This window comes from Numenius arquata, chromosome 12 (genome assembly GCF_964106895.1).
Source record: "Numenius arquata chromosome 12, bNumArq3.hap1.1, whole genome shotgun sequence".
NCBI classification, from domain to species: domain Eukaryota; kingdom Metazoa; phylum Chordata; class Aves; order Charadriiformes; family Scolopacidae; genus Numenius; species Numenius arquata.
Genome location: NC_133587.1, coordinates 21,938,721 through 21,951,459, shown reverse-complemented (window position 1 = coordinate 21,951,459; position 12,739 = coordinate 21,938,721). Strand labels below are relative to the sequence as shown.

Sequence of the window (12,739 nt, the reverse complement as noted above, 5' to 3'; positions counted from 1 at the left end):
TGTTCATAACAAATACAAGATAAATTCTTTTACCTTACATCTGGAGTAATTTGTATGTGTCTGAACGCTGAGGTGAAATGGAAGTCACCTGTGGCCTTTGAAACAATCCAGGATGAAATGAATATAAAGATGGCTTTGGGGTACTTTGGTTCCCCTTGCCTAATGTCTCACCAAGACACCACCCAGAAGGGTCTTTTCTATGCAGTAAAAAGTACTTCTAGCTTGTAAACAAAGCTTGGTGTGTGTGTGTGTGTGTGTGTTTGCTTTTGGTTTAGTTTCTTTTGGGGTTTTTTTTTCCTTTCCTTCTCTTTTTTGTAGTAGATCATTTTATTGCCAGTGCTTGAAATGGATTTTTTTGAAAATCCTCAGGAATACAGCATTTACATTTGATTTATGCCAATTTCAGAGTTGAGGAAGAAAAAAAGATGCTTTTCTGAGTCTTTTTAATTTTTTTTTTCTTTTTCTGATTGCCTGTAAGTTTTTGAGATACCTGTTTTTGAGTATTTTTCTGAACTTACCAATATAGCTAATGATTCATGTTACACTTCTTTGGCCTCCCTGATTATTTAGGAGGGGTTGGGGGAAGGTGTGAGCTCATTTAAACTCACTCTGATACTTGGAAATTCTGAACATTCAGACCTGCTGTTAATTTTTAGCTGAGATATATGCAATCAGACTCTTGTAAAGATCTCAGTTTTGGGGGTTTGTTCGCTGGCTTTCTTATGTAAAGGCTCAAACTGTGGAGCAGTTTCTGTTGTATCTCGACAGTGTGTTCTTGTATAGCTGTTTATGAGACACTGCACTCAGGAGCCTGGACTGCACTAGATATTTGTGGAGAGAGGTATAATTTTGCATTGTTACTGCTGTGAGCATATCGTGCCTCTCAGATGAACTCTCCTTAAAGTTAGGAGCTTATAGTTCCTTACTGGGGAGAGGGAAGGGAAGAAATATTCCTATCAGGTTTCTGATGGTGAACACCAGTCATAATTAACATCTTGTAATAGTTCTTTCATATTTAGTTTTTTCCTTGTTTTTTTTTTCTTTTTTCTTTTTCTGACCAAGGATGACCTGAGAGCAGAATATGTTGTATTAGTAATGCATCTGTAATGAGACATGATTTTTGGCCAATTGCTTTTTATGGTCCAGCTGTTTTAGAATGGTATTCATGTAATTCCAAATCTTAGTGTTTTGCTCCCCTGCCATTAGTAGCATTTTGAAGTAGTGGATGTATGCTGTAATCTTTTTTAATTCTTTACAAGCAGCTAAGAGCAAGTTTGGGATTGTAATTCTGCCTGAGGCATATTACAGTATTGTTTGTAAAACACTTTGAGATCTGATTTAGGATCATTTGCTGTGCAATGGAAACTATTATAAATAAATATTCTATATTTTCTTCTTAATGATGCCTTTCTGTTCCACTGGCTGTTAAGGTAGCAAGTTCTACTGTTGATTTAAGTATTTGTTCATGGTTCCAAAATGGTCTTTCACAGGCTGCAAGTCAAAATGTTTTATGTATATTATCAATGGATTTGGGTAGAATCTGAGCCTATGTTTAGGCCTGTGCACGCCCCCGCCCACACCCACACGCACCCCCCCACACGCACCCCCCCACACCCCCAAAAGAAAAAAAGAGTGGGAGTGGGAAATAGAGATGTGTTATTCCTGCTGACTTGGAAACCAGGTAACACTAGTGATCAACATGGCCTTCATGTTATAAATGAGGTTACCTGTAGAAAAACGTTTCCATATTCACATTTAATAAGGCAGTTCGCTATAAAGCATGAAATAAATATGGAGATAGGAGATTGGAGAAACTTGGAAGTAATTTTTGTTTTACAGCTGCTATGCAAAACTTAATGATCTACAGTTTTCACTATTCTGAACTTTTTAGTTTGGATACTCAAACATGTGAGACAATGAACAAAACGGTTTTCAATTTAGTTGAAAGTCTTTTCATGGATCTCATGAATACTGATATCTGGAAAATAGTGAACCTTACAAATCATCAAATTAGTTATTCACAAAAGAGTAACATTTTTTATATCTCTTCTTAATTGGATTTCTTAGTATATGCCCACCCATTTGGGGATTGGCCATCTCACTTTGCTGGCAGGTGTCTGATGGCAAATCAAGTGAGAAAAGTAGCGATAGAGCATGTTGACCATCAGTCAGACACATTTAAACTAATGCACAGCTCATCAAGAAGAAGGTTCGGCCTAGATACTAGGAAATATTTCTGTACCAAGAGGGTAGTCAAACACTGGAACAGGCTTTTTAGAGAGGCGATTGATGCCCCAACCCTGTCAGTGTTTAAGAGACATTTGGACAATGCCCTTAATACTATGCTTTAACTTTTGGTGAGCCCTGATGTGATCAGGCAGTTGGACTAGATGATCGTTTTAAGTCCCTTCCAACCGGAACCATTCTGTTCTATTCTAAGAACAGCTTGCTCTTTCACCGCACTTCCAGCATCTCTAGATGAAGTGGTTGCCTAGTGATATGTGTCAATTGTAATAATGATGAGGCATGTTCTGGTTTTCGTTTGCTTTCTTCAGAAGTGTTTGCTGTCACTGGGATGTGTTTTTGCCTGGAACTTGCTGTAGTTGAATATTAGAGAACAGTGCTTTTTAGCTCCACTCTTCTCTAGGAATAGTGTATTTTTACAGCGAGGGTGGGGCAGTTCTTAAGGCCTTAAAGCGCTTAAAAATAACAGCTCACAGGAGGACAGCCAAAAGAAGGCTGCAATCCATGGCATGTCTAACTGAGGAAAACAGTTTGAATTCCACACCATTCAGTATGTGATGGGAGAGGGATCCTAAGTCATCAAGGAACTGTATCCTGGAGTATTCAAAACTCAGAGGCAGGCATTTCTTCCTGCTCTAAGATCCTGCAAAGAAGCGTTGAATATCTTTTGGAGCAGAGAGACATTTGATTGCACGCCCTGTCGGGAAAAAAATTCTGAGCACACCACCCTAATATAGGCATACTTATTTATTTATACATGTACTACTGTACTAATATGTACATTATAAAACATACACAAAGATATAAATAAAAAAAATGAGATAAAGAAAAAATAAACACTATCTTTTTTCTTTTTCTTTTTTTTTTCATTTATTAACAGTACAAAAAGTGTTCTTTCCCATACCCCAAAGGATTGTCTTAAGCACCCTACTTTGGAGACCACTGCCTTGAAGGATTACTTAACTCAGTCAAAGAAGTGGCTGGGCAAAATCTGGAACTACTTGCCCACAGCATCCTTGCATTAAAACTCTTTATCTCTGCTTAAACAGGCTTTTTTCCCCCTTAGGTTGATTCTTAGTCTTTCTTTTGACTTACATGCTACCTGTGTTTAAGGCAAACTGCTGGCCTTTGTCACTTTAAAGTTCAGATTCTGCATCGGAAATGGGTATTTACGTATGTTAAATATTGAGGTATATACAAGAGGTATATACAAGAGAGATTCCATCAGTTTTCTGCATAGTGACTCACTGATGTTAAAAAAGCTAATCACTTTAACAAAAATAAATTTAAATAAAGTGATAAGGAAAAAGGGAAGCATTGTATACAAAGATTAAAAACCCTCAAAATGCTTTAGAATTTTTTTTTTCTTCTGCTGTGATTTTTGTTGAAATTACAATAGTGGTTTGCATAACGCTTACCAACATGGGTTTCCTCCTAAGGTGTTTTTCAGGTTTTCAGACTGGTGTGGCTGGTGTAAGATGGTACAGCCCTATTATCCCAACTGCTGCAGTATTTTTATTTTTGTTAATTTATCACGTGTTGAAAATGTATTTCTTAGATTCAGTGGCTGTGCTCTATTTTATACTGCTGTTCTTATCTCCCTCTGCTGTTTCTTCCTATATCCCTGTCCCAAAGCACCCTTTCTGGTGTTCTGTGGAGGGAAGAGAAGTCAAGAAACTGTTCCATGTTTGGAATTCTGTCTTTGATTACAGTACAAATAGGCTCAAATTAAGTTGTGAGGACACTCACGTCTTACGTTGTGTATTAAGTTTGTCTGTATAATCAAGAAATTTTTTGTATGTTTTAGAAAATCTTAAAGCTAGATTTATTTAATTTGTCTGGCTGTTACTTCAGAATTGCTCAGTCTTTTCAAGGCCTAAGCACTGCTTGTACTCCATTCTTGATATTATAATATAGTTGTCTGATAGGAACTGCAGTATTGCTGGATCTATCTGGATAATACAAATGTCTTTGTACAGACAGGAGAGGACAGTTTGGTTGCAACCCTGAGAGACTGTTTGCATCACTGACACTCTTTAATTACAGTAAATGTTGTGTGCCTGTTTCCACTCCCGAGTTGCACTCAGCCTGTCCCTTAGGTTTCCCTGTTTTCCAGGCACTGGCTGTTGGAAGTATGCTCTCCACACCCCTGTTTTGCCCTATGTTAGCCCTGCATCGAGCTCAGGCTGATCCTCCTGCCTTTCAGAGAAGCCCACCAGCTCCTCCTCAGCAGCCCCTGAAGGTGGCCTCAGCCGCTCTGTGAGGGCGGCACGCTATCGGAAATTCAATTTAGAAGTCTCAGCAAAATGAGCTTCTCTGTTTCAAATACACCACGTCTTATCAGTTATGTTATGAAGTACTTAAAGATTAACTATATTTTTTGCAGCAGAGATGATTCCCTCCCAAAGACTGATCATGCCCCATTTGGTTAATAAACGGTTATGAAAATAGTATCTGTGCTTTTCCTTGCTTTGTCAAGTTTCTAAGTGCTCTAGAGCCTTCAGAGTGTTGCCACAAATACTCTGTCTGAGAGTAGGAAGGAGAGGGTCACAGAAGGCGGCACAAAATTGTAGAGGATATGGGCTATAGCTGTGCTGTCAGGGACAAAGCAGACAAAAGCTTGTCCAAGGAAATGGAAGTAGAAGGGCCTGAGCAAAGGCTTTGAAATATAGCCTGGTTTGTGTCTCCTTGTGAGTAGAACTTTCAATGTGGGTTGCCTGGATTTGTAATCCTCTCTCAAAAACGAAATCATCTGGAGAAATAGGCTGGATCACTACTTTAGCACTCTTACCTTCATTTTCAGATAGTCTTACAAGACCTTTTTTTTTTTTTTTTTTCCTTTAAGAAACTGAATTCCTCAGCTGTGTAAGTACAGTAAATCCAATTTGTTGTAGCTGCTTTATTTTCTCACTGAAAGGAAGTGGGAGATTAAAATTTAATGTTTGATCTTAGTGACTTTCTTTCCTAGAATATCAAAATTGAGAATGCTAATCCTTCTTTCCTTTTAAAGCTTTGCTGGATCCTCGCTATCAAACCATAATTCCCATTAGCCACGCTTTTAGTTATAATGCTTCCTCTGTGTCCTCTGTCTCCCTCAAGTTTGAGCAGCAGTTTGAAATCCTTAGTATTGCAGTCTGGGCTGCTTTCAGCTCCTTTTTGTCTGCACTTTTTCGTTTTTTCTTTTCTTTTTTTTTTTTTTAAGAGTGCAGAAAAAATATTGCACATTTTGACAGATGTTAAAACTGTTTTGTTTATGCAGCGGTTTGGATTTTGGTTTTGCGGAATTCTTTCATTTGAAGTTTGCTGCAATATTGTACGCCCCTTCTGTTTTACAAAGGTGTGGATGAGACAGCGAGAGGGAAAGTTCTGCTTTCAGTGAGGTGGAAACCTCTGAAGACACAGGAGCTTCCTTTCTGCTTGAAGTATAACTAGGAAAAACTTCCGCTGGGCATAGTATGTGGACAGACAGACTCTTGCAATTCAGAGTGGAACATGCAGCGTGAGGCACAGCAGAGAAATACGCAGAATTAAACAAAATTGCAGCCAAGCCTCAGCCACGATGGAGGGCATGTTATTCTTAGAATCCGGAGGGATTGCCTGGGTTTCTTGTGCAGCAGGAAGCAAGAAGTTTCTGGATTGATAGCAGCTTGAAGAACAGGACTCGCTCTGCAAGATGCATTAGATAGGGAGGGATTTATTTTAAACCCTTATATTTTAGTATCTCATTCTGAGCTTGTAAAAATGGGATTTAAAAGGTGAGATATATTAAAATAAACCTTAAATTTTAAAAAATGTAAAAGCTTTTGAATTATTGACATCTTCAAGGACAAGATGTGTTGGTATATTTACAGCAAAATGCTGGCTGACTCCAAAGTGAAAACCACTCATTTTTGTAAGGATTCTCTCCTCTCTGCTCTCTCTTTTCTCTTTCTTGGTTTTGGCTTTCATTTTGGCTTTTGTTTTGGTTTCCGCCCCCCTCCCCCTTAGTGGGTTAGAGAATCACAGGAACTTTCCTTTGAACATTTCGCATATTTAGTGACATTAGCATGGCAATGTGTCCCCTTCTCCAAGTCTCTAATGTGCAATACTAAAATCTGTTCTTACAGCTGCGTCCGTCCTCTTTTCTCCCATAGCTACACTGCTAGGGATAAAGGCATTGCATAAAAGTAGAAAGCAAGAAAGCTTTAAGTTACTTGGACATTAGCACTTCATGCATTCCAAATTCCAGAATTTTAATCCAGCATAGAATTATAAGGTTGGGAGTGGGGGGAAGTAAAGCCTTTCAAAATAATAACAAGAAGTATTGAATCTTTGAGGGCCTCAATGCAATACAGTCGCAAATGATGTGCGTTCCCAGTGGGAAAGCGTATTGTATGGATCAGAGAGTTTCTTCTTATGTTAGCATTACCTGAATTTACCTGAACTGACAGAAAAAGAATACTTGCTTTGACGTAGTAATGCTAAGGGACCTATGCAACAAACATCAATGTTTTCCTCTTTCAATTCCACAAATAGAATTATCTCATGTCTAGAACAGGTGAACCTGAGTTCATAAAACAGTTTGAACAACTTGATACTCTCTGTGAATGGAGGGGATAGAGAGCATCAGCTGAAAAAATAGGGTAAGTCAATCACGGTGCATAATCATTAACTCCTGGAGTACAATAATAGAGACTGAATTTGATCTTTTTGTGCTTTACCCAAGATAAATAGATAAATAAAATTCCACTACCATTTTCTTCTGACAGTCCCAGTTTTTCTTGCTTCATCTCTTAACTCTCAGATTCATTTACTGTAGATTTGCTTCTATATTCTGGAAGATACTGATGGCAAAAGCTAGTATTTGATAGTGCTTATACATAAATAAGAAGACTTGAACAAAAGTTATTTTTTTACATTCTTCTGATATACTTAGTGGAAGTTACATGAAGTTCAATACCAAACTAAATGGACTTTAAATGACAAACAGTAGAAATAGAGGGTAGAAGGATCAGGTTAGAATGGTGAGGAGAGGCTAATTCTGTATGTGCAGAGATACTGTTTTATCATTGATGTACTGTAGTAATTTCTCTAAGATTGTTTAGAAAAAAGAAATTGATATTTAAATTATCCAAAATTTCGGTTTTATTTGGCTATATTTAAGTAAATCAGACAGAGAATTAATTTTCATCCAGTAAAAAGGAATAGAAAAATCCATTTTTTACATTCAAAACAGAATTAAAAGTTTCTCTAAAATGTGAATAGTTTGACCAAAAGGAAGATGAGTTACTGGTCGGGGTGTGTGCACACACAGTCATGTAAATGTATGTTTGTTTTTTAAATTTTGGGTGATATTTGTAAATTTAGGATACAACTTATTTTTCTTTCTTTGAAATCCAGTTTTAAGGCTACAACTTTGTGTATTGGGTTTTTTCAATGTTTCATTAAAATAAAACACAATTTAAATGATTTCTGGAGAGGCTTAAAATAGAAAAAGCAAAATGTCTGAAGTTATAACCAAGAAAATACAGTGCAGTATGTTACCTGATTTCTTGAGCAAGAAGCTTTTATTAGCTGCCTTGCTATTTGGATAGCAAGTGATCGAGATTTAGATTGGAGCTTTTTCTGTTTGTCATTGAGATTCTTATGCAACCACTTAACTTAATAAAATTTTCAGTATTTTGTTATCCAAATTATAACTCGAAATACGCTTGGCAAAGATTTTTATTTCCTACCTGTTTTCCCTTCCCATTTCTCCATTTCTGCTGTTCTCTGTGTGTGTGTGTTTTTTTTCAATTGTCGCCTCTCCCCATGGATCAGATTTTCATCCTGCTTTTTTTTTCATTCTGCAATCGCCTTAGACTTTTAAGCTCTGCCTTACTGTTTGCATAATTTGGTAGTTGTATTATTTGCAATTCAGCTACTAGGAAGAATTTACATTACTCATGGCTTCCCTGCTCTCTTCTCTTCTCTTCTCTTCTCTTCTCTTCTCTTCTCTTCTCTTCTCTTCTCTTCTCTTCTCTTCTCTTCTCTTCTCTTCTCTTCTCTTCTCTTCTCTTCTCTTCTCTTCTCTTCTCTTCTCTTCTCTTTTCTCCTCTTCTCTTCTTTTCTGTGTTTTTTTTAAACTTTTTCTTTTGCTTTTTTTTAAACCAACGTGGTTTTCTATCCTTCAAATTAACTCAACATTCACATATCACGTTTTGTAATTAGGAACATGGCATTCTGAAGGAGGCTTATAGACAAGTATTTGCCAAAACTAGCATATATAGAAGATCCATGTTACAGTTACAATGTTGGATATCTCCGCTGGAACTCTTGCTGGCTTAATATATGAAGAGGTTTAAAAAATTGTTGTTCTATCCACCCAAAGTTTACCCACCTGTTTTGTGGTTCATACTGCTGTTTTTACTGAATCCAAGGGAAGCATGTCAAAATGGCAAAAAGTTATTGAGAAGACCACTGATTTTGGTGAAGTTTTCCTGATCTGTTCTGAAGGAAGATCTTGATTTAGCTTCCCTCCCCCTTTCCCCCATAGAAATGTTCTTTTAAAAGGAGTTTAGCTATAGATGGATAATTTGTATTTACATGACTGAGATGGAATAAAAAATCCTTGAATGACAAGCTATGTTTGAGAGGATATTTGTTAAAGGCAAATATGAAAATCTGTCAAAAAAAGCTGTTTGCTAAGAGTCCTCCATTTTGCAGTGGAAAGGATCTGATAGTTGAAGAACAGAATTAAAAGCTGCTTTTTACCTTTTTTAATAGTTGTTTAATGGTTGCTAGTCAAGTTCAGTATTTTTCTTATTTTCAGTCAAGACCTACTGGGTGGGGAAACTGGTGGGGTTCTGCCAGTTACCTTCCTCCGGAGGAATCAGGGCCTGGTTATTTGTCCAAGGACATGAAGAGCGTCAGTCACGTGCTGCAGTAGTATTTTAATGAGCAAAGTTAATATATTGTAGTGTGTTTTGATGCATTCTGCATATCTGTATTCTGAAATGAAACCTCCACCGTAATTAGACTGGAACTCAGGAGTCGAGCTGCTGGTGGTTTTGCCAATATAAACTTATCCGAGTTACTCCAGAGGTCAAGGAGATCAAAGGCTGTATAAAATTGATGACAGTAATTTTATTACCGGAGGATATATTTCAAGATCTCTAGGAGATAATAAAGGAGGACTGGAAAGATTGCTTGCTGATAGAAGCTTCAAGGGGATCTGTTGTGTAGCACGACTCGTACCGTTGCTGTTCCGCACAAAGACCTGCTGGTCGGTCAGAAAGAGTACGAGGATGTGGTGCGGTAGGACGTGCCTGCTTTTTTTCACTACAGCCACTGCCATTAGAAAATCTGCTGGGATCTAACTGCTCTGGCATCTAATTTGGGGGATACTGTGTCTGTGGTGATATATTGCAGCATCCAAATCTACTGGTAAGTAACTAATTTTCATACCTGCTGATCTAATTTCTCAAAGTCCAATGACATACCAGTCCAGACAGCTCCCTGTCTTGCTACAATACTGACAATCTGAGAGTTCCCTTTTATTTTAGAGTTGCTCTTACAGATTTTAGTTATGTTCATGTATGCTATCAATTTGAGTTTGCATTCCATATTTCCTGTCCTAAATAAAGGTTTTTAAAGCTTGTTCTTTCTTATTCAAATGTTTTGGTTTTTTTTTTTAAGCTTTTATTTTCACTTTTCACTACTCAGGTAGTTCTTGAACTGGAGCACTCATCTGATATAATTCCCTTTCTTAGGGAATTAGTCTGTTTGGTTTATTTCCTGTCTTCATCTGCTGGTAGGAGGGCAAATTGCCAACTGGACTGGCATTTTCTGGATTTGGAGAAATTAAACTTGCAGGTAAGAAATTACTGGTTTTTCATAGGTATAAATGGAAACAGAACTGACTCTTCGTTTATTAAACAAACAAATCTGTGTAAATGGGTCTTTTGGAATAGGCTTCCAATGGCATGAATCCGGATTTGATCCAGGGGAAATTGGAAATCCAATCTAGCTGAAGTGAGAGCAGAAATTTTATGTAGTGACCAAGACGAGGCTTTTCTATATTAGCTTGGACTAAACTTTTTCTATCACTTGTATTTTGTGTGCAAGAACCCCACGCACCGGCTGGTTTTTGTCCCATCTGCCACTATGAATGAGCGAATCAAGTCATGTCATGGTTTCAAAATGCACAAGTCTTAGATGTGTTAATTCAAAGGACTAACTCTTTATCCTTTGGAGAGGCAGGCTCCTACAGGATTGTACCGGAACAGCTGAAAGGGCCACATACTGTGGAGCAGGAAAACGAGCAGTAATTTATCAATTGCATTTGATTATTATATATGTACCAGACATAATCTGCTTGTGTTTAGTAAATAATGTCAAAGTAATAAATTATGAAATAAGCACCTCAAAACAATAAAAATTGAGGAAATCAGCAAGTAAATATTCTGGAGAGTACCTGACAAAGACAGGAGCGGTGAACACTGGTGGAGAAGGATGTTTATTGGAAGACTCCACTAATCTCGCTTTTCCTTACTTTCTGAATACACAATTAAAGGACTGAAAGTCAAAAGCACGCAGAGGCATTTCTGGGAATAGGTGTATAAACCTGATGTTAATACCCTGGCTGTTGCTCTTATTCTTGAATAAAAGTAAGTAAATTTACAGGCCTGGATGGAGCACATGCATATCTGCACTTTAGGCAGACACTTATTCCTATCTTGGGAGTATGCTAGTATTGATTAGTTAATTAGTCATTGATATTCTTTTGTAATAGGCAGAAATTCATTAGCAAGATGTTTTTTACTGAATACTTGTCTTTGTTTTCTAGAGGAGCTTAATTTAAATAGCCGTTCCTAATATAGAGAACAAAAAAATATAAATGTAAGCCAAATATTTGTTAGTTTTTAATGAAGTATTCTAGAATGAAGATTATGTTCTCGTCTCTTTTCCTGCTTGTTGTCCCTAACAAGTTATTTGTTGCAGTAGTCTTCTGAATCTGTATGGGGTTTTTCTTTCTTTAGATGTTAAAAAAAAAACCACCATAATTTAAATGTCATAACTTAAACAGTGTATCCTGGGCTAACATGATGAGACTGTGTGTGTTAGACTTCTTAGATTTTTCCATAGCACAAATATCATAGAATCATACAATGGTTAGAGTTGGAAAGAACCTTAAAAATCATAGAAATAGCAGTTCCTAACATCCAATGCATTACTTTTTTTTTTTCCATGTTACCATTTTCTTCCTTTTTGAAAAATTTTAATCACGTCACCATTCAAAATATAAACCCCGCCCTTTACATTTTCCAGAAAGATAATTCATAGAATGGTTTGGGTTGGAAGGGACCAAGACTTAAAGATCATTGAGTTCCAACCCCCCTGCCCTGGGCAGGGACACCTCCCACCAGACCATGTTGCTCAAAGCCCCATCCAGCCTGGCCTTGAACACCTCCAGGGATGAGGCATCCACAGCTTCTCTGGGCAACCTGTTCCAGTGTCTCACCACCCTCACAGTAAAGAATTTCTTTCTGGTATCTAATCTAAATCTCCCCTCTTTCGGTTTAAAACCATTACCCCTCATCCTATCACCACACTTCCTGATAGAGTCCCTCCCCATCTCTCCTGGAGCCCCTTCAGGTACTGGGAGGCTGCTATAAGGTCTCCCTGGAGCCTTCTCTTCTCCAGGCTGAACAACCTCAACTCTCTCAGCCTGTCCTCATAGGAGAGGTGCTCCATCCCTCTGATCATCTTCATGGCCCTCTGCTGGATCCATTCCAACAGGTCCATGTCCTTCCTGTGTTGAGGACTCCAAAGCTGGACACAGTATTCCAGGTGGGATCTCACCAGAGCAGAGTAGAGGGGTAGAATCACCTCCCTTGCCCTGCTGGCCACACTTCTTTTGATGCAGCCCAGGATGCGGTTGGCTTTCTGGGCTGCCAGTGCACATTGCCGGCTCATGTTGAGCTTCTCATCCACCAATACTCCCAAATCCTCCTCTCTCAGGGCTGCTCTCCAGCCATTCTCCACCCAGCCTGTATTTGTGCCTGGGATTGCCATGTCCCAGGTGCAGGACCTTGCAAATATATCTGCTGTGAAGTAATACAAAGGATATTTGATCATTTTAAAAGCAGTTTTTTGAACATACATTCTTTCTCCAGTATCACCAATGCCTCTCTCCTGTAATAAATCCCAACTAGACTTTTGGTGGGTTTGCTTCACCACTTTTCAGTATGAAAATAGCAATTCTGCAATTGCTTCCAAAGAAATTAGAAATATTCTCTCCCTGCCTGCCGTTTATGCAGTATTTCTTGATTTTTGTAATGTTTTTCAGAACTTTAAATGTGATATGAAGTTATCTTATAAAAATATTTGTCAGGGTGAGGACTGCTCAGGGCACAAATGTTGAGAGCAGGAGAAAAATAATTATTTTCTCTCTGCAGATCACGAAGGAGAGCTTCTGCTACTTTTCGCCAACATGATTACAAGGAGATGAAAATGATTGTAGGTAGAGAAGATA

The 12,739-nt window shown here is 38.0% G+C and overlaps 1 protein-coding gene across 1 annotated transcript in view; it reads left to right on the top strand.

Moving 5' to 3' along the window:
• RUNDC3B (RUN domain containing 3B) overlaps positions 1-12,739 on the top strand; it is a 54,413-nt gene that overhangs the window by 33,660 nt on the left and 8,014 nt on the right. The gene's annotated exons all lie outside the window — the stretch shown is intronic.